The sequence below is a fragment of the Theropithecus gelada genome, chromosome 17 (assembly GCF_003255815.1).
Source record: "Theropithecus gelada isolate Dixy chromosome 17, Tgel_1.0, whole genome shotgun sequence".
NCBI lineage: Eukaryota > Metazoa > Chordata > Mammalia > Primates > Cercopithecidae > Theropithecus > Theropithecus gelada.
This window is the reverse complement of record NC_037685.1, coordinates 61,908,706-61,930,006: the sequence shown is the minus strand read 5'-3', so window position 1 is coordinate 61,930,006 and position 21,301 is coordinate 61,908,706. Positions and strand designations below refer to the sequence as shown.

Here is a 21,301-nt window from a genome sequence, read left to right as displayed (position 1 = left end):
TAATAAAAAAGATACCTTAATGTATAACTAAATGTCTTATTGAGACTTTCCACATAAATCCATGAATCTGAAAACCATCTTTTGTTAGACCATGTATCTTGTTTTTTATTTTAAAAATATGCTATTTTTATAGGCACTAAGGAAATGCAGAGCAGTGATAATAATGACCAATATTTATTGTGTTTTTACTGTGTGCTGTGTACTTTCCTCAGTGCTATGCTGTGTAGTAACTGCCTTAATCCTCCTGACAACATACAGAGACTGGTGCTATTATCATCCCCATTCTACAGCCACAGAAACTAAGGCACAAAGAGGTGAAGTCACTGGCAAGGTCAGAAAGCCAGACTTGAGGGAGCTGGGCATGGTGCCCACCAGCTTAACCACAGCACACACTGCAACTCATTCATACGAGAAACACACGAAATGTAGGCTGTGTTGAGAAATACATAGCAGAATCGTAATTAGAGGCCAGAGGAAAAGGTTGTGACGACCATGTCAAGATTTATGCCTGCAAGATGGTAAGAACATGTCCTCTGCGTAACAAAGGTGTTATATTCTAACAAACGCAGAAGAAAGAACAGCTCGTTATCTGTAGGATCTATTTCTAGATCCTTTTTCTGATGTCATTATAAAGAAAATATAAAGCCTCCAATTTGATTGCTCTGTATATGATAGGTCCAATCTTATTATTATTTTTTAAGATGCTCTATCTAAACTGTATTTTGCTGAGTTTTTCCATTAAAAATCTCCTTTTCAAGCCCAGCAAATGTTTAATCTTTACTACTTTAATAGTTGGAAATTCTCCCTTGGGGGTCGTAAGCTCTTTAAATATTTTTAGGTTGCCAGATTTCTTCTGTGGGCTCTCCAGGAAGCCAATTTTGGAAGCCAATTTTGTTCCTAAGAGTAGTCCGGGCTCTGTCTTTTGCACACTCCCTGCATCACAATAAAATGCTGCCTAATTACCACCTTTGTGGGATCCCAGAGGTGTGAGTATTTGTCTCCAGGCTATTGCTGTGGACTATAAACTCTTCTCAGATGAGAGATAAACCTCTTCATTATTTAAGCCTCCAGGTCTGGTAACAGGAGTTTACTCCATTCAAATTGTTTCCAGTCTTGTAAAAGAAGTGATCAAATGAGACATGCAATTCACCTTGAGATAATTTCTAAAGGGAGTAGTTAAGGGAATGTTCCTTCTGGGTGGTGCCCAGTTCGAAAGGGGACACTGAAAAGTCAAATCCTTTTATTATCTTGTGTCTTCATTTCTAGCTGGAGAAGGGAGTTCGGAGGTAAACAGATGAGGAAGCGTTACTTCCGCGAAGACACACAGTCTAGTATACTCTAGTGGAAATTTTCTTCCGACAATGGCTTAAGAAATTTGAGTCAAACAGCTAAACCTATGTTTTCACTAGAAACTATTTTAATAGATAATATATTTATATTTATAAAATAAATGTATGCTTATTTGGGTGAACCCTAAAGTGAAACATCATACAAAACATGTATAATTTGTAAACACATCAGAATTCAATGGAAAAATACATTATTAAATAATGTATGATTGTTTCCTTATTATCCATGGGGAAAATTAAAGAATCAGCCACTCGTCGGCTATGTGCTTATCCTCTGAGATTTTTTTCTTTTAAAATAGGAGGTATTCCATTTTCTAACCACTGTGAATAAGAAGTCCTGTGGAATGTTTTCAAGGGGAGCTTAGTGGAGGAACAGTGATGGGGCTGGGAGGCTCAGATTCTCTCGCTGTGCGCACCATTTTATCTGTCAACAGTGGCAGTTCAGGAAAAGGGCCAGCTACCTACGTGATGGTGGCATTTAGAATCTTTGTGGTTTGAGCTCTCTTGGATTTCTTTCCCAAGTGACCTCAGACCTATTTGACTTACGTACTTCATTTCTGGAACTAGCAGATGGATTTTTCCAGAACCATAAGCTGTGTTCTTTTAAAACTGTGATCACTTTCAGCAGCCACTAAGATGTACAAATAGTCTCAAATAGCAGTGGTTCCCAACCTTGGCTGCATATTAGAATCACTTGGAAAACTTTAAAAAAAATACTGGTGCCCAGTTCCTCCCCACCAGATTCAATTTTAATTGGTCAGGGTGGGACCTAGACACCTGCATGTGTGAGGGGGATTCCAGTGTGCTACAATTTAGAGAATCACCGCTCTAAAGACATGCTGAGAAGAAAGAGCTTCCCCTTCCCTCACTGGCTGGCTGCTTGTGCACCTTTAGACATGGGAGCAACAGGGGTGTTATACAGGTGATAACAAGCTGCAAAATTACTGAATGGCTGCAGTGAAAGGCACTGTCAAAGTAAAGAGGTTATAACAAATATTACTGTTATTATTTTATTAGAAAACATTGCTAATACCAGACATCTATGGATTAGCAGCTCAGTTATGAGGCACTTTCACACAGACCACCTGTTTTGTCCTCATAGGCACCCTGTGAGGCAGAGAGGCAAGGAATGATTATGTACTTTTTGTTTTTTTTTCTTTTTCTTGAGACGGAGTCTTGCCCTGTCACCAGGCTGGAATGCAGTGGCCTGATCTCAGCTCACTGCAACCTCCGCCTCCTGGGTTCAAGCGATTCTCCTGCCTCAGCCTCCCAAGTAGCTGGGACTACAGGCATGAGCCACCACGCCCAGCTAATTTTTTTTTTTTTTGTATTTTTAGTAGAGACGGGGTTTCACTATGTTGGCCAGGCTGGTCTCAATCTCCTGACCTCGTGATCCGCCCTCCTCGGCCTCCCAAAGTACTGGGATTACAGGCGTGAGTCACCACACCCGGCTGATAATGTACATTTTTTATAAGTGAGGAAATGAAGGTCAGAAGGTTGAATGGGGCCAAATGTGGTGGCTCATGCCTGTAATCCCAGCACTTTGGGAGGATCCCCTCAGCCTAGGAGTTGAAGACCAGTCTGGGCAACACAGCAAGACCCCTCTCTCTACAGTAAATTAAAAAAATTAGCCAGGTGTGGTTGGCACATACCTATGTAGTCCCAGCTATTCAAGAGGCTAAGGCTGGAGGATCGCTTCAGCCCAGGAGTTCAAGGCTGCAGTGAGCTATGATTGTACCACTGCACTCCAAACTGGGTGACAGAGTGAGACTCTGTCTTTTTTTTCTTTTTTTTCAAAAAAAAAAAAAGAAAAAAAAAAGGTAAATGACATGTCCAAGATCATACACCTTAATAGCTGGCAGCCTTGGGGTTAGAGGCCAAGTTTTTTTTGTTGCTATTCTCTTGCAACAAATTTGTACTCTTATACCTTAGAATCCTAAACAGTTCTACTCAGTTGCTGTGTGACCCACAGTTGTATAACCTCTGTGAACCTGTTTCCTCACCTACAAAATGGTTATAATACTTGTACCTACTTCACAGGGCTGCTCTGACCTCAAATAAGCTGAAAAAAGATAAACCATGTCACAGACTACAAAAAATAGGTACAAATATAAGCTGTTGCTATTATTATAACTAGCAGGAGAAGGCAACAGTTTGAGAGAGGTAAGGTTATTTATAATGCTATTATCCTGCTCTTAAGATTTTAAGTTAAGCCCAAAACAAGGAGGACGCATCATATTCTTTTTAATATAGTCTGCATTTGTTTGTGACCTAGTTTGTTTATTCTTTAATTCAACATCCAGGGTTGCAGAATTGACCTGAGCAGACCAGACTTCCGAGGGTCAAAAAAGCGCCTGAAGGAGAGACACTGAGCACATTCTGGGTTCACACTCCCCTCCTCTACTGCCTTCCTGAATTTTCTGCCTCATAGCGGCATCTGAAGCACTGGTCGTGTGTGTGCTTAACCACCCTTCAAATCCACAGCATGTCATATTACCTCGTTTTTGGCTCCCTGGGACTATTTTGGAGGACCTGAATTAGTCATGTGGGATACTTGATTAAAAACCACTTGAACGGCCCTTTTCTTCTGCTCAACACTGGGCCTCTCTGTTTGAGAACAGACCTGGGCTAGGAGAGCAATGTCTGAGGTTTCTCTCCTAAGACATGAAAATAGGGAATCAGTTACGAAAAAGAGATGAAAGAAATGGGTTCTTTAAATCTCACTTTCATCATTCAATCCACTGTCAGTGAGACATCTGATGGTACTTAGTTGTAGATATAAAGAATCCTCATTTATAAGTACAGGTCATTTTATACCTATTTTTTTTCATTTAGCTCTGTCAAGTTCCACTATTTTTTTCATAATTTTCTCCAGCACAGTGCTCTATGTATAATAGATTTTCAGTAAATGTTGTCAGGAACTTCTTTCTCTATCTTTAATCTCTATGACATTCATTCAATCGTTCATATAAGAAACATCTATTAGGTTTTGACTTTATGTCAGGCACTATGCTAGGGCTGGGGATATGAAACTGTGGAGACCTACTCCCCATTCTCAAGGAACTTGTCTCATGGGAAAACAGAGAAGTGAACAGATGATTCAATTCAGAGTCAGTGCTGTGATGGTGGCGGCACAGGGTTCTACGGGGAACACGGAGAGAAGACCAGGGTCAGGGAATGGGTTCCAGAGGCAATGCCTGAGCTGATTCCTGAGGGGCAAAGAGGAGCTGGGAAGGTGACAAGTACAGTAGGGGAAGGTAGGTATAGGCAGAAGGAGGACATGTGCAGGCACAGAGGTCTGGGAGCATGAGGAGGTAGAAAATGAGGAAGAGCGAGCAGGCTAGGTCACCATGTACTCTGCACTGCATCCTGCAGGCTGTGTTTGCTACACCTACTAGTAGTTCAAGAATTAAATGTAAATGAAATAGGACAGAGAACATGAGAGCACAGGACAGTAACCGAGGCCCTCAGTCCGACCACCTGCAAGGAGCTGAATTCTGGCAACCACCACGAGAGCCTGGAAGCAGATCCTTCCCACGTCAAGTCTTCAGAAGAGATCCCAGCCCTGGATGACACCTTGAATGCAGCCTCATGAGACACCCTGGAGCAGAGAACCCACTAAACTGTGGCTGGATTCCCGACCCACAGAAACTGTGAAATAAGTATGCGTTGTTTTGAGCACGTTTGTGGTAATTTGTTATGCAGCAATAGAGAACTAATATGCTGCCTAATTTATATTTGACTTCCTCTACTTCCTTAGCTTCAGCCTCACATTCCTGACTTGACAACCCTCATATAGTGACACCTACATCAAACCCAAATCCACTTTCAAACATTCACACTCATCAGACCAGCAAAAATAGAAATGTCAGATAATTCCAGGATGGGATGAGGTGGGAATTCTCTTACATTGCTGTTCTGAGAGTACACGAATACAGTCACTTTAGGGAACATTGGTGAAATCCAGGAAAACTGAAGATGAACCGCCTTTGCTGTCTATCATTCTACTTCTTGGATAAACTCTCCAAAACCTTGCACACATACATATATGGAAATACTCAAGAATGTTTATTGTACAACCTTTAGTATTAGTGAAGGATAAACTAGTCATCCATAGGAAATAGATGAATGGTATTACACGGTTACAGCAATTAAAATGAGTGAACTAAATCTATTAACATGTATAAATCTCAGAAATACATTGTTGAATTTAAAAAGGCAACCTCAAGAAAGCATAGTATAACGACATTTATAGAAAGCTTGAAAATATGCAAAATGGCATTATGTAATGCCTATAATACACAGATATGTAATAATAGTAAAAGAACATGAATCCAAAAATAACATCAAAACCAGGATGTGGTGAGTACCAGGGTTTCTTTTTTGTTATGCAACTCTATAATTTTTTTTGTGTTTTAAATTTAAAAAAACTAAAATGCTTTTCTGTCATGAAGGTGTAAATCCTAGAACAGATCAAGAAGGAAGAAACATATGTTTCTTCCCAATCTTATGTAATTGCCATACTTACTTTATTTCATCTTAACTTCACTTTCAGACAGTAAGAACAGGTAGCCAGTAATTTGGGAAAAAGGGATCGAGATGAGGTTGAGTAAGTGCTGTTAGAATCCTTTCTTGTCAGTGAGGATTTTTTGGAAATGTGAAAATTGAGGTGAGACTTGAGAAAGGAGTGAGGCAGGCCAGCGAACATAAGGAGAGAATATCAGGGAGAATAAGATGATGAACAGTTTGCTTGAATCGTTAACCATTTAGGAACGATTCATGTAAGCCAACGTTTATGATTTTGTATCATTTATGCACATAAATCACAAAGATGACCTAAAATGCATGAGAAACAGGAGGGAAGAAAGGAAATGGAATTTTCCTCCAAAACTCATCACTCTCAATTCTCTATAGTGGAAGTAGAACAGACTTAAGAAAAATAGGAAAAGAAAGGATTTCAGACATGGGACGGGCCCTGGAGAGCGTTTGCATCTCCTTAGAAGGGGAAACGGGATCCCAGCTGTACTGCTCCTTTTTCATTCATACTTGAAATGTTCTGTGGTTGGGGTTGCCTGGCACAACACTGTCTTCTATGAATAGAAAACCTGATCACAAGCTGCTCTTTCTCTGTGACATGCCAGCTACATTGTAACATGCTTCAGTGGGTAAATCAGAAGGTGACATGCTTTTCAATTCACTAGAAGATTCTTTGCATGGCACAAATGAAGTAACTCTTGCCAACATTTGCCTGAGTAATTCACTTTGAGTTATGTATTCTTCTGCCAAACGCAAAGTCCTAAAACAGTTAGGTGAAAAAAGTGTTGCTAATGTATTAGTATCTAGTACAGTATCTGCAATGACTTACTGCAGTGCTCAATGAAAATACGATTCCTCCAGCTATCACAGATGACTATATATTCATTCATTGAGTTATGTGCCCACAACACTCCAAGTGTTACAAATCCACTTAACAGCCACAAGTCCTGGGTTTTCTGTTCGTATTTCTGAATTAGCATAAAGAAATGCAAAATCATAAGCAAGGAGAATCCTCATAAATTGCTGCCAAGAGGTTTTGTGTTTATCTTGGCATACGTAAGAAATATTTTGAGTTCCTGAAATGTGGAGCAGTTCTTTATATTAGGAATATGTGATTAAGTGAGTCTTACTTCTAATGGGAGACTGAGGCATAAGTATAGTAAGCTCATGAATAAAATAGAGCAAAAACCTCATTTTGACTGGATAAGGCAGAAACATAGGTATTAGGTATTAGTATAAGGTTCTTAATTTCCTCCTCTTGTCTACTATCTCTTCGGATTACATGCGAGAAAAGGCAGCAAGAGAGAGAAAATTCATACCTTGAAAATCTACCTTTTAAATCCTTCTCTTCCACTCAATCAAGTTCCATTTCACGGTATGAGGTCTCTGGTACTAGTTCCTGGCTTTCTTCATCATTCACTTTCTGCTTCCTCTCACTTGCTAATAACGGTAAAACTGTAGCAAGTAAAGAAGCTGAGTTTCTGCATGTTTGAGAGAGGTCAGATTCCATATGGGTTCAGGCCAAACTCTGATGGACGACTGCAGGCTCACCGCTAGTGATCCCTACAGGCCAGGCTGGGCCTGGGGTCCGACACTGACAACTGCTGTAGTGGAACAGGATCTTTGCTTTTCATGGACCTGAAATCCAGAGTACCTCTGCATGTTAGGACTGGCCCCTTAGCTGCATCTCAGGTCATCTGGCTATTTAAGAACTCCCAATCCTCCAAAGCAGTGTTTCTTAAACCCTTTTGATGGACACTTATGGCAGGAAGTACATCTTACTTAACAATCCATATTAGTCAGGGTCCAGTCAGGAAAAAAGAAACTTAAGTAGGTATTTTAAGAGCAAGAATTTAGCACAGGGAATTGATTAGACAGATGTTCAAGAACTGAAAAATTGAAAAAGGAACACTGGTGTAACACACAGGTTATAACTGCAAGAAGCCGCTCCTGCCTACAGGGCTGGAGATCAAAGGGAGGAGAGGAGGTTGGGGTTTGCAGGAAAGGCCCATTGAAGCTGGGGCACAGGCTCCTGAAGGAGGACACTGGCTGGCTGCTGCTGCGGGTAATGCTCTGGGGTGCAGGAAGAAGACATGCGATGAGGCTGGTTGAGATACAATAAGAAGCTGGAGACAAGTAGAAGCTCTACCAGGCTGAAAGTCTGTGGCAGGAGTGATGCTGCCAAGCATAGCAGGCCATCAGGAAGGAGCAAGTTGCTTCCCTCTCCTCCAGCCTTGTGCTCTTCCTCTGGTCCTGCTGTGCTGCCCCCACCTCTCCACGCAGATGACAAAGGAGAAATGTGGTTTGCACAATTCCAGCCCCACCTCCAAAAACCAGAGGACAGAGGGTAGGTTTGAAGCTGAAAGATGACAGCTCAGTAACTGTCATACAATACTTGACCCTAACCATGCACATCCCCTCTGGATTTCATTTTCTACTGCATTCTACTTTACCCTACACTACCTTGCCTTATCACATTTTAAATATCACAAAGCTGGAAGAGACTCATCACACTGACTTCATGACCTACTAATAGGCTGTGACCCACAGTGAGGAAAACTCTGTTCTAGATCTTCATGGGTAAGAGGGCCTGAGCGTTGCAATTCAGTGCTACTTACATACTGAATTCCTTCCACAGCAACAGCAACTTAAGGAATTACCTCCCAAGGTACTCTCCTCCACTGAACATGTATGGGGACCCACAGTTCTATAGGCTTCAGGGAAATTTATATCAAGAGGCTGTAAATGTCCTATATAGTAGTAGAAGAGGGACAGCTACCAGATAAAGAAGGTTTTGCTAAGGGGAAAAGTTAAAAGAACTACCAATCAAAAACATTTATTGTGCCCTTATTATATGTAGGGTATTATGAAGGTGTTTTTGAGAATACCCAGAAATGCACGTTGGAGGAGCTTGAAATATAGTGAGAAAAGACAAAAACCCAATGAGTAAACAATAGATGAGCAGCCACTCAGCAGTATGGTCAGCTGTCCAGGGAGTGAGATTGACAGGAAATATTCTGAGCACAGAGCAGGGTGATATGACTACTGAGCAGGAATGATCTGGAAAGGCTTCATGTGAAGGTTTGTTTTCAGAATACGTAGACCTTAGGGGGTAAGGGGCTGGCATCTCAGGAGAAGAGAACAGAAGTAACAGATCAAGTTAAGGAAGAGTAGTCCTGCTTGTGCAGGGCTGGAACTTGTGGATCAGAACTAGCAAGAGAAATTGGAGCGTCAACCATGGCCGAGGCGGAAGCTTGCAAATGGAGAAGGTGCAGTCACTGAACCTTGGCAACTATCCTCACATTTAAGGAGCAGGTAAAAGAGCTGGTGAATAACACAGTGAAGTCTGGTTGGAAAGCTCTGGAGAGATCCAAGGTCAAGGACTACCAAGGAGGGTGGTCAGCAAAGTCAAATGCTAGAGAGGCCAAGAACTCCAAGAACTGAGGAAAGACCTCAACTGTAAACCAGATGCGCTGGAAATGAGGGTGGTGGCTCTCGACCACACTGCCTGTGTGGATTAATGTGCTACCACTTTCAGCTCCATCTTTTGCTTTTGCATAGGGTGTTTAACTATGACTTGAACAGGTCCAAAGTATCTGGTGAAAACAATGAACTATGGTTTACCATTGGTCCTTATTCCTTCCTACCTGTCCACAGCCATGTGAGGCATTTTAAGGCTGTGCTTCGGTGGCTTGTGGTCTTCCCTCCCGCGACTGCCCACCTCCAACTCACTGCAAAGCAACTTTTGTTTGTGCTGCTGTCATCCATTCGGAAGTGGCCTGTCCTGCTGAGCTGATTTTCTGGGATTCTGGCTTCACAAAACGAGGAGCGTTATGCACTGGGACCTTGCCTTTGGAGACTTCATCATGGCTGTAGGCTGCACTACAACTCTGGCCCGCTGCCTTGCAAAGAAAGACAAGCGACTGGTCACAAGGGAAACCAGATCAGGGATAGATGGATCTGGTGAACCTATTATCCCTACTACAAACATGTGTTCATCTGGTATAGCAGATCCGTAACATCTTCTCCAGGAGTAAAGGAGAATTTATTTACATGCTCATTACATATGCAGAGTTGTGACCAAACTGCTGCAGGTGACAGGTTCAAGTTCCTATAAGGATGTCCTCTGGCTTAATACCCAGACTTTATTCTGGACTTCATCTCTTAAGTGCTGTCATTTCTTCTGTACAAGCTATGGTTACTTTGGTTTCTTTTCTTCGACAGCAGATTCCAGCTATTACCACACAGCTTCCTCATTTATACTAAATAGAGTAAACCACCATTATGGATGTAAGAAAATGGGTTTCATAAGTGAACCCACTGTGAAGGTAAGAAGCACAGGTGTATTAGTCCGTTTTCATGCTGCTCATAAAGACATACACAAGACAGGGTAATTTATGAAGGAAAGAGGTTTAATGGACTCACTTTCACATGGCTGGGGAGGCCTCACAATCATGAAGGAAGATGAAGGAAGAGCAAAGAGACTTCCTACACGGTGGCAGGCAAAAGAGCTTGTGTAGGAGAACTCCCATTTATAAAGCCATCCGATCTCACGAGACTTATTCACTACCACGAGAATGGTAGGGGTGAAACCGCCCCCATAATTCAATTATCTCCACCTGGCCCTGCCCTTGACAGGTGGGAATTATTACGATACAAAATGAGAGGTGGGTGGGGATACAGCCAAACCGTATCAACAGGTCATGTACCTAAGCTGCTTAATATTTATTGAGCAGTGACACTGTGGACTGAATCAAATAGAGCATAAGGATACATATGTAAAAAAAATTATTTTAATAGCTGGCTCCAGAGTTTCTCTTGGGAAGTTACTTTGTATAGGAAAATACTTTGGTAAACAGTTTAGGAATGGTAGGTAGCTATAACGGCACAGATTAGGAGATAAAAATAAAAGTGTTGTATAAAGAGAGAAGAGAGGAGGGGACAGATGGGACCAGAGAGACAGTACGATAGTGGGAGGTTACAGGTAATGATGAAAAAATGGGGGTAGGTGGTAGGTGGATAAAAATATCACGGGAGGAATTGAAGGACTTTTAAGAGCAGGAATTTCTAATTTTAGGTTTTTTACATCCTTAATTTAAAACCACTCATCTGCTCCAAACCTTCCAAAGAGTTGGCTATAGAAACAACCAAAGAAAAGGCGCTGATTTCGACATTATGTGTCAGCAGGAGTAGAGAGAAAAGAGTTTTAAGAGGTGATATGTGGAGAAGTGTAAGTGTTCAGAAAAAGCAAGAACTGAGAGCCAGAAGTGACGGTGCAATCCTTGAGAGGACATTGTCCGTGGGGAACAACAAAAGGTGGATAAGGGACTCAGTCAAGTTCAAGAAAATCTCTGTGGTACGATGACTCAGCTGGATTACAGGCATAGTGCTTTGTTATTGTCAACCATAATTTTTCAGGAGATATTCATTACCAGAAAACGACAAGGTCACGAATTCACTCCCCTTCCTCTTTTTTTTCTATTAAATCTCTGGACTTCAGTTTTCTCATCCATAAAATCTAGAGATTGGGCTTAGAATATCTCTGTGGTTTCTATTACAGTCTATAGCTCTAATAATAATAACAACACATTTTTATGTTCTGTTTTGAGGTAAATTTACATGCAGTGAAATGTACAAATCTTAAATGTTCCAATCCAAGAGTTCTGACAAATGCATATACTTCTGTAACCGAAACCCTTAGCTATAGAATTTTTTCATCACTACAAAAAATTCTCTCAAACTCCTTCCCGACGGCCAACCACTATTCTTTTATCACTATTGATTAAATAATTAATATTTAATAGCTATTGTTAAATGCTAAGCTTTGTTTTATAGAGCTTCATCAGTATTAATGCATGTATTTCTTACAAGAGTTGCAAGATGGATATCTCCATTTTTGCAGATCAAAGCGTTAAGAGGTGAGAAACGCGCCCCTGGTCATCAGCTACCAAGTATAGGGGCAGGACGTGAACTAAGAATTCGTTTTAGAAGCCCACGCTCTTAACCTGTTTATCCTAGAGTCCACAAACGATTGCCCAAGAAACAGCATAAATCCAAATTCAGTCGAAAGCAATGCCATTTGCAAGTTCTAAAACCTCCTGAATAATCCTAAAGGCCATATGCATTCCATCTTATCGAAGGATTCCTTTCCATCCCACTCCCCAGAGAATGGAGAAAGCGGGTGCGAAAGACTTCAGTTCGGTTTGACTGCAGAAAAATACTGAGGTGGCGTAGGATCCACACATCCCATGGGGGCAGACCCAGCGGTGGAAGCCTGGACAGGCGGCGGGGGAAGGGCGCTGCGACGCCCCGGTGCCCCCTCCTTCGACGCCACTGGCATCCCCTCTGAAAACAGCAGGCTCGAAGGTGCCCCGCCACGGGGGATGGACGCGGTGGAGGCGGGCTCATCAAGCACGACCAGAGCTCAGTCGGCCACACGTCCTCCTCAATGTCACCGTCTCCCTGCTCTCCCACCCCGCGCCGCTGCACCTCCCTCCCCCGGCAACCTGGGCTGGAGTCCCAAGCTCCGCCCCAGAGCGGACTCACAGCCTCCGCGCTCCCTCCCGCGCTGCACCCACCGCGCGGCCGGGGCTGCCATGGCAACCCTACGCAGCCGCCGCCTCTTCACGCACGTCGCGAACTAACGGACTCGGCGGCGGCGGCGGCGGCGGCCTGCGCCCCACCCCCAACCCATCTGGACCGCATCGCCGGCTGTGCCCGGACCTGCGCCTTCTAGGTAATGAATCCGAGGGACAGGGGCTCAAGCGATACTGCAGGTAGTGCGGGGCTTTAGCCGATAGCCCCTCCCGGCCTCCCACCGCCGGAAACGCCAGGGCGGTGGGCTGCGGGGTTCCTCGGGCGCTGGCTCCCGTGCGGGGACTGGGAGGGGCGCGGGAGCGCCAGGCTCGCTGTGCATCATGGGGATTGTAGTTCAGTGACTCCTCGGGCTCGCGGCCTTGGCGGGGTAGCTCGGACTGCCGAACTACAAAGCCCGGCGGCCCCGACCGCCGGGAAAGACTGATAAACTTTGAGCGGACCGGGACAGAAAAAAAAATCTCTCTTTGTCTTGAGAGGGCTGTTGGGTGGTCGCGGACCTGGGCTCTGTGCGTTGGGAAAGGGAAGTGGAGGTGAGCCTCGGGCTTCTAGCCCAGTCGCTGGGACCGCCCCAGCTACAGCGCTCAGCCCCACCCCGACTGGGCCACCGCCCTGCACAGTCTCAGGGATGAGCAGCCGCCCAAGCTGCAGGGCCTCGGGTCTTCGGCGCCTCTGACCCTCGCAGGTTGCTGCCTCTCGGTGCAGAACCGTATGTATGTCATACATTGGATGTGAGACCCGAGAAACCGTGTTTTCACAGGCTTTTCTCCTTTCCTGGATACGTTTATTTCTGGGTTAGTCATGTTTGTTTTAAAGTAGCTCAGAGGTATTTGCATATTAAACCCATCAATTGGTAATTACTCAAAGGGCCGTAATGTTTAAAGGTTAAGTGTGGAATTAGATAAAAAGATGTCATTGCTATTATATGGTGGGATCTGGCATTTTTAACTTTTAGCCTTTTTGCATTTTATTTCTTGAGGTTCAAGGTTGTGAAATGGGTGCTCCACCCCACCCCCCCCTTGCCAGCCTGAACACTGCCTACACATACTTTGATTAGTTCAGTTTTAAATTACAAGTAACTTTTAAAAACATACTTTTTTTAGCAGTAGGAAGCAATAATTATTTTCTTTGATTAGTCCAGTGTTATTCAGAATTTCTCAGCATGTTTTCGGAAGGAAAAATACCATGTTTTAATTATTTAATTAATTATTTATATATTTTTTATGTTCAGGAGTACACTTGAGTCCTTAGAGTTGACTCAAGACTTGGTGGTAAAGGAAGCTGACACAGATTTAGAAAACCTTCCTTGACGACCCTTTAAAATTTTTCAATAGGTAGATAACCATCCTGGAAATGTGCTGCTTTATGGAGTAAGTTGGAGAATTGTTGATATTATTGTGAGTTTGTGTGTGTGTGTGTTTAAAAACAAACAAAAAGACCACAAATCCTATAAAACTTTCTCTTAATTAAAATGAAGTTGACCTGTGTAAATTTTACTTGAGGTAGCAATTTTGTACGAGGAGGAGATGGAAAGTAGGTTTAGTAAGACAGGTAGAAAACAAAATTGAGGCGTTATGTGATCGAATATAAGGTTTGAAGTATTTATTCATTCAAAATTTGTTAAGAACCTATGTGCCAGGCATTATGCCAGGTGGTGAGAATAAAAAGATGAAAAAAGATAGTCTGTATCCTGCATGGGCAGTCATGTCATCCCAATAGCGTGGCAGAGATATGTGCAAGTTGCTATAGGAGCCCAGAGGAAATAATCACCTAACAGTAACATTTATTGAATATGTCAGGTGCTGTGCGGAGTATTTTGCATGCAGCTCCTCAGTAAATCCTCAAAACAGCTGGTGAAGTAGTTACTGATGTTTAGAGATGAGGAAACAGGCTTTAGAGGCCCTGCACAAAATCATAGTTGGTCAAGTGTAAACCTGGGATTTCAGCCCAGGTGGGTCTGGTCATGATCTCAAGCACTGACCATTTTCTCTGTCAATTAGTAGAAAGATCCTGACTCTGTCTACGGAAGTCAGGGGAGGCCTTCAGTATGATTTGACTTTTAACTTGTGTTAAAATAGTTGAATAAGCTTTCACTGGAGTGATGAAGAGGAAAGTCATTCTAGGACAAATGGATGGCACAACACGAACAAAGGATAGATTGAAGAATGAGTATTTTGTATTTGGGGAATGCTAGGTAGTTCTGAATGACGAGATCCCAGAATGCTCACCATTAGTGAGTGAGGCCAGATCTTAAAGTACTCGGCACCGTATTCAGAGTTTAGAATTTTTCTTGACATGGGGCAGCCATTGAAGAATTTTAGCTAGAGTGATGGTGTCGTTAAGTTTGTATTTTAGAAAGATAATTCCAGCTCCAGTGTAGAGAATGGACCTGGGAGGGGAAAGATTACAGGCAGTAGAGAAGCCAGTTGTATAATAGGAAAAAACAAAGTCCAGTAGAGAAATAAAGAGAGTCTGAACTAAGCCGTTGGAGTTACAGAAAGACATGGATTCAGGGAATATTTAAGAGATAAAATTGGTATGACTTGATAGAGTTTGGATGTTGGGAGTTAGAGAGATTTGGAGCTCTCAGCTGATTGAGTCCTCATTTTCTGGCTAGCACGACTGAGGTAATAGTGAACCCCCTGATTGAGATGAGGAGGAGCTGGTTTTTTGTTAGGGTGAAAGAGATATTAGTTCAGTTGTAAGCATTTGTTTGAGGTTCCTGTGGGATATTCAGGTGGAGATGCATTTGAGTCTGGAGTTCAGAGAGAGCAGGCTGGAGTTAGAAGTTTGCATGCAGATAAGTAGTTAAAGCTACAGGGGAGAATAGACCAGCTCACATTGGAGTAATGAGTAGAAAAGAAAAAGGAAGAGGTTTGGATGTGGAACTCTCACTTAAGAGATGTGTGTAGGCCGGGCGCAGTGGCTTGCGCCTGTAATCCCAGCACATTGGAAGGCTGAGGCAGGCAGATCAGGAGATCAAGAGATTGAGACCATCCTGGCCAACATGGTGAAACCCCATTTCTACTGAAAATACAAAAATTAGCCGAGTGTGGTGGCGCTCGCCTGTAGTCCCAGCTACTCAGGAGGCTGAGGCAGGAGAATCGCTTGAACCCAGGAGGCAGAAGTTACAGTGAGCCCAGATCGTACCACTGCACTCCAGCCTGGCGACAGAGCAAGATTCCGGGTCAGAAAAAAAAAACAAACAAAACCAAACAAACAGAGTTGTGTGTATGTGTTTGCCGGAGGAGCCTACAAATGAGGCCCTGGTTAGGAGACAGAGAGGAAGAAGGACTGGGAGAGAGCATAACAAAGGAGGGGACAATAAGGAGAGCAAGTAAGTTGTCTGATTTTGTTTCTACAACTTATTTTCTGTATGATCATAGGCAGGTCTCCAAATCTGTACCCTTATTTCATATGAGGTGTTAATGCTATTTTATTTGATTTTGGGAAGTTGAAACAGTTTAGTGGAGGTAAACCCTGAAGTGCTCAACAACTCACAGCAGTTCTCCTTCTCCCACTTCCTTACTAACAGTGTGGCAGGACTGCCAATTCTGTCTGATAGAAAGGCCCTGTTCCGTGACTTTACTTGACCATATTAAGCAGGTGGATCAGGTAGTAGTTATATTACAAAGTGATGATTTGAGTCTGAGGACTAACCATGTTTTTTTTTTAAATAAAACGTCCTTTAATGTTATAAAATGTTATTGTATAGGGCATTAATACTAATGTGTTTTTGCCTTGTTTTCATCTTCAAAGAAACAGGAAGTTCCACTAGATAATTTGAGAGCCCAATGGCTCTAAAATTCTTCAATTCTGACAGTATTTCATGTCTGGACTGATGTGTGATTTCACTGATAGTTAACATCTGTAAATGAAAATATGCTTATATTTTAATGTGCTCAAGAGTATTTCATTTCATTTTATTTTTTTTTAGAGACAGAGTCTGACTCTGTCACCTAGGCTGGAGTGCAATGGTGCAGTCATAGCTCACGGCAGCCTTCAACTCCTGGGCTCAAGCAGCCTTCCTGTCTCAGCCTCCCCAATGGCTGCGATTTCAGGCATGTGCCCACACCTGGCTCAACATTATTTTAAATGTTTTACTCTTCAGTGATAACTATACTTATACTTATTTCCCAGGGAAATTGTGCCCTAAAATACCTGATAAAAGTGAGATATCGGCATTTGCCAGATAAACTCAAGGCATAGATTATGAGAGTAGTTTAAAAAAAAAATGAAATAGTTTTTAAAGGTGGTCTAATCTTCACTGGATGTCTTTAGATATGTTTCTCTTGCTGGGGTATGGTTTGATTGTGGTCCTAATTGAACGGAGGGCAAAGGAGTAAATGACCTTTTAAGTCCTTTTGTAACTTTGTTCTGTCCATTAGTAATTGTAAAAGCTCCTATTAAGCAGCCTATTAAAAAGTGAGCTTTGGTTTGAAATATTATTCTTTTTAATATTTTGCTATGAAGCTGTTTTTAGTAAACATTTTTTATAGTTTTTAATCATGTCTGAGTATTGTTTTGCATTTTGTAAAGAAGTTAATGCTTAGTTGCTGACCCCCAGTTGTATTTACTTCCCAGGGTATTATAGAACTCTTTAGAATGGTGATTTTATGGACATTTATCAAACACATGTGTCTTGCATTTCAGTTCAAGAAACATTATTGCGTGTCTTTATGTCGAACAGTGCACCAAATGATACACGATACCTAAGATCTGGCCCCTCTCTCAAAGGATGTTACATTTTAATCAGTGCTCAGAGTAGTTTTGGTACACTCTTGTGTTTTTTAAGGAAATCGTCTCCAAAAAACAATGTATTTTATTATTTTCTTAGCTTTTATGTGTTTGAGGGACAAACGATATAACTTCATTTGCTGTATTTCAATAACTTGTTCCTTTATTCTCGTTTATTCCTATGTCTCTATGAGTGTCTTTATATGTTAGTATTCTTTTCTTTCTGATGTTTTTCTCTTTCCATTTTTCCTGGTGATTTTGGCAGTAGGAAGAGAAATGAATGAGAGAGAGAATCAGTAGTGACTTTTTTTTCTTTTTTTCTTACCTACTTATGTGAGAATATGGATGACTGGCATTTAACACATAATTCCTGGTATTTTTATACTAGTATTTTCTCTGCATTGTTAGATATTTGAAGTCAAGCATTTTATGTTAGTAAACTCCACGTGGCCTTACATTGTTTCTTATGTATACATAGGTTGTTTGCTTAATGTGGTAGGTGCTTACTAATTAATTTAGATTGGATAATGAATGGATGAGTAAGTAAATATGATAATAAAATTACTTGTTCAAAGACTACTTGAGTCTGGGTGTGGTGGCTCTTGCTTGTTATCCCAGCGCTTTGGGAGACTGAAAGGGGCAGAATGCTTGAGTCCAGGAGTTTGAGACAAGTTGCCTGAGCAACATGGCAAGACCTCATCCCTGCAAAAAATACGAAAATTAGCCAGGCATGGCTGCGCACACCCATGGTCCCAGCTACTCAGGAGGCTGAGGTGGGAGGATTGGTTGAGACTAGGAGGTTGGAAGTTCGAGGTTGCAGTGAGCCAAGATTGAACCATTGCCCTCCAGCCTGGGTGACAGAGCGAGACCTTGTCTCAAAAATAAATAAGTAAATACATACATACATACATACTTCATAAAATAAAGTAATATGAAGCAGATGCCTTTGAAAGGTTTTATGTTGTTCAAAGCACTATGAAATTAAAAAACAAGTAGTATTTAAATAGGCAACGGCAACAAAATATCTTTATTTCTGTTAATAAGCCTTTTATATTTATTTTTAGATTAGTTGCGTAACTTTAAAGGAATTTGAGGCAGTAAACTGTAATGAGCTAGGAGGACAGGCTCTGAGTTAGACACATCTGGGTTCAAATCCAGGCTCTATGGGCAAATTGTTTAAATTCTTTAAAGCCTCAGTCACCTGCTCTGTTAAATCATGGGTAACTATTATTGTTTTGTAGTGTTATAAGGATTAGATTAGATAATGCCCAGAAAAACATTTCTATCGTATTACTTGGTGGGGAGTTAGCATTCAATAAACGTCGCTACTATTACTTTTGGTGCTAAAAAGGGTATTTACGCACTTAAGATAAAATTTATAGTGGTTTTTTTTTTTTTTTTTTGAGACAGAGCCTTACTCTTGTTGCCTGGGTTGAAGTGCAGTGGTGCTATCTTCGCTCACTTCCGCCTCCTGGGTTCAAGCTTCTCCCACCTCAGCCTCCTGAGAAGCTGAGACCACAGACGCTTGTCACCACGCCTGGCTAATTTTTGTACTTTTTTTAGTGAAGACAGGATTTCGCCATGTTGGCCAGACCGGTCTTGAACTCCCGACCTCAGGAGATCTGCTGGTCTCTGCCTCCCAAAGTGCTGGGATTACAGGAGTGAACCACCACAGCTGGCCAGGTTTAGTTTAAGCTGTCATCTTGAGACACAGTAACAGATCATCCACATTTTCTGTCCTTTGTAATATTTTATTTTATTTTATTTTATTTTTTATTTATTTATTTTTTTTTTTGAGACGGAGTCTCGCTCTGTCGCCCGGGCTGGAGTGCAGTGGCCGGATCTCAGCTCACTGCAAGCTCCACCTCCCGGGTTCACGCCATTCTCCTGCCTCAGCCTCCCGAGTAGCTGGGACTACAGGCGCCCGCCACCTCGCCCGGCTAGTTTTTTGTAGTTTTTAGTAGAGACGGGGTTTCACCGGGTTAGCCAGGATGGTCTCGATCTCCTGACCTCGTGATCCGCCCGTCTCGGCCTCCCAAAGTGCTGGGATTATAGGCTTGAGCCACCGCGCCCGGCCCCTTTGTAATATTTTAAAGTTGCCAGTAGAATTTGGAACATGAGTAGAAATTACTGTAATGGTTACACTTCTGAGAAACATTTAAGCTCTTAGAATCCGATATTAATATATTAGATTCTTTTGTGTTTATGAAGTTTTTTTTTGTTTCTAAATATTTGAGAGTGATTTCTGTATGTGTAAAAAATAAATGAAAAGGCTTCATTACTACATACATTCTTCTGTAACGTCTGGGTTTGTGATTAAGTTGTTTTCTCTATTATTCATGGCAAACTGTAGTCCTTGAGACGGTTACCCAATATAAAGAGATGGGAAGTATTGTGGTTTTCAAAATTAACTATTTTGTTGATTAGTACTCACATGGTAGCTTCATTTATTACCCTTGAAACGCACTTCAAGATGCATTAATTTGAGAAATCGTGGTTATGTGTTTCCTTAATTGCTTTTATTTATAGCAGCCATTGTATGACATAAACTGAACTTTGGTGATTTGGAGAAGCATTTTTTTTTTTTTTTCATTAAACATGTAAAGCCTAGACATATTGATAAAATTCATTGTGGTACAAAATATTGAAAATAAAACTTGTTTTGTTGTTTTGCTTACCACTGTTGTAGTGTTATTTAGTTCACATTGCTATAGTCCAGGTTACTTAGGTGTTTCTGAAATAGGCATCTAGTTTCAGGAATTTATAACTTTTAGGAGGAAAAGGAACAATATGAGAAAAATATGGAAGTGTCAGAATGAAAATAGTTTAAAGCAGAAATAATTTTCTTAGTCTCGTATGTATTGTAAGTATAACTGAATTAGATTGACATCATTCACATAAAATTAGTTTAAAAAATGTTTGTTTCCTCTTTAAAAACCATTACTGTGGAGACAAAAGAATGATAAATATGATTCCATTTGTAATAGGAATTATGAGTGACGTCCCTGGTGGGGTTGGGTTCTGGATACAAGCTAGCTTTTCATTTTTTCAATTACGTGTCTTAGTCTTGGCATGAGATAAAAAATTAAAGTATGTTGGGAGAGAAAGTTCATGTGTGTGTTGTGGGTGATGGCAGATTTAAAGGAGAGAACAGAAAGGTTGGAGATGTAGCTGAGGAGTTGACTTGATGTGTTATGTTTAGATCTGAGTCATGAAACAGTTACAAAAATAATTATCTGGGACCAGATAAAGCAGTATTCCTTCTTGGTCTGAGCATGAACTTGGACTGAGCTCTTCTCAGTCTGACCCTAGAACTCTCCTTGAAGATATTACCTGGAGCATTCTGTATAGGGCAGCATTGCTGCATCAGTTCAGCAGTAAATACTGTAAGAAGATGCTTAATTTATTTTTGAATACATAATAAACTCAAAATAAGAGACATATTGTCAAATATTAGACATTGCTAAAATATTTTGTCTTTAGATTTAACCTGACATTTTAAAAAGTCCTAGAAATTCTTCTAATTTATAGTAAAGGAGATTTTTTAAAAAACTGTATTTCAAGATTGTGACTAAAAGTAATTATAGTATAGCTTCTAGAAATTTATAACGAAAATTGAATCAGTTGATTTCTTTTTTCAGAGGAAAAATGAACTGCTTCAATTATCTGTATTGATGTTGAGTGTAGAGTAAAAATACTCCTTACATTGATTCAGTGTTGTATGTGAGGAGTGATGTTAACATATGATCACATTTAATTTTTAAAGTAACCTTACAATAAATACTATTTTTCCTATTTTGTAGACAGAACTGAGGCCTATTGAAATTACATGATTTGTCTGAGGTCACAACTAAAAATTTATGGTGCCTGGATTCATACCCAGGTTTTTCTGTCTGAAATTTTTATGTGGCCTTTATCAAACATAAACTTGGTTTGGTATGCAATTCTAGGTTGTCAACCCCCTACCCCTTGGAAGATATTATTTCACTGTCTCCAGGCTCCCAATGTTCCTCTTGAAAAGTTACCTATCAATATAATTTCTTTCCTTTGTATATGATTTGTCATTTCCTTCCATTATAAATGTT

The 21,301-nt window shown here is 41.2% G+C and overlaps 1 protein-coding gene and 1 long non-coding RNA gene across 3 annotated transcripts in view; both read left to right on the top strand.

Moving 5' to 3' along the window:
* Positions 1–364: 364 nt before the first annotated feature.
* On the top strand, positions 365–3,928 carry LOC112611101. The gene is made up of 2 exons (XR_003116547.1): positions 365–518; positions 3,653–3,928. It is a non-coding gene; the product is annotated as an uncharacterized LOC112611101 (long non-coding RNA).
* Positions 3,929–12,032: 8,104 nt separating this feature from the next.
* The window catches only part of KATNAL1 (katanin catalytic subunit A1 like 1), a 93,932-nt gene continuing 84,663 nt past the window's right edge, over positions 12,033–21,301 (top strand). Inside the window, exon 1 of one of the 2 annotated variants that reach the window (XM_025364164.1) lies at positions 12,033–12,621. The gene's annotated coding sequence lies outside the window, so the exon portion shown is untranslated. Of the gene's footprint in view, positions 12,622–12,848; positions 13,013–21,301 lie in introns of those variants that run through there. The other variant, XM_025364165.1, reaches the window with a different exon arrangement.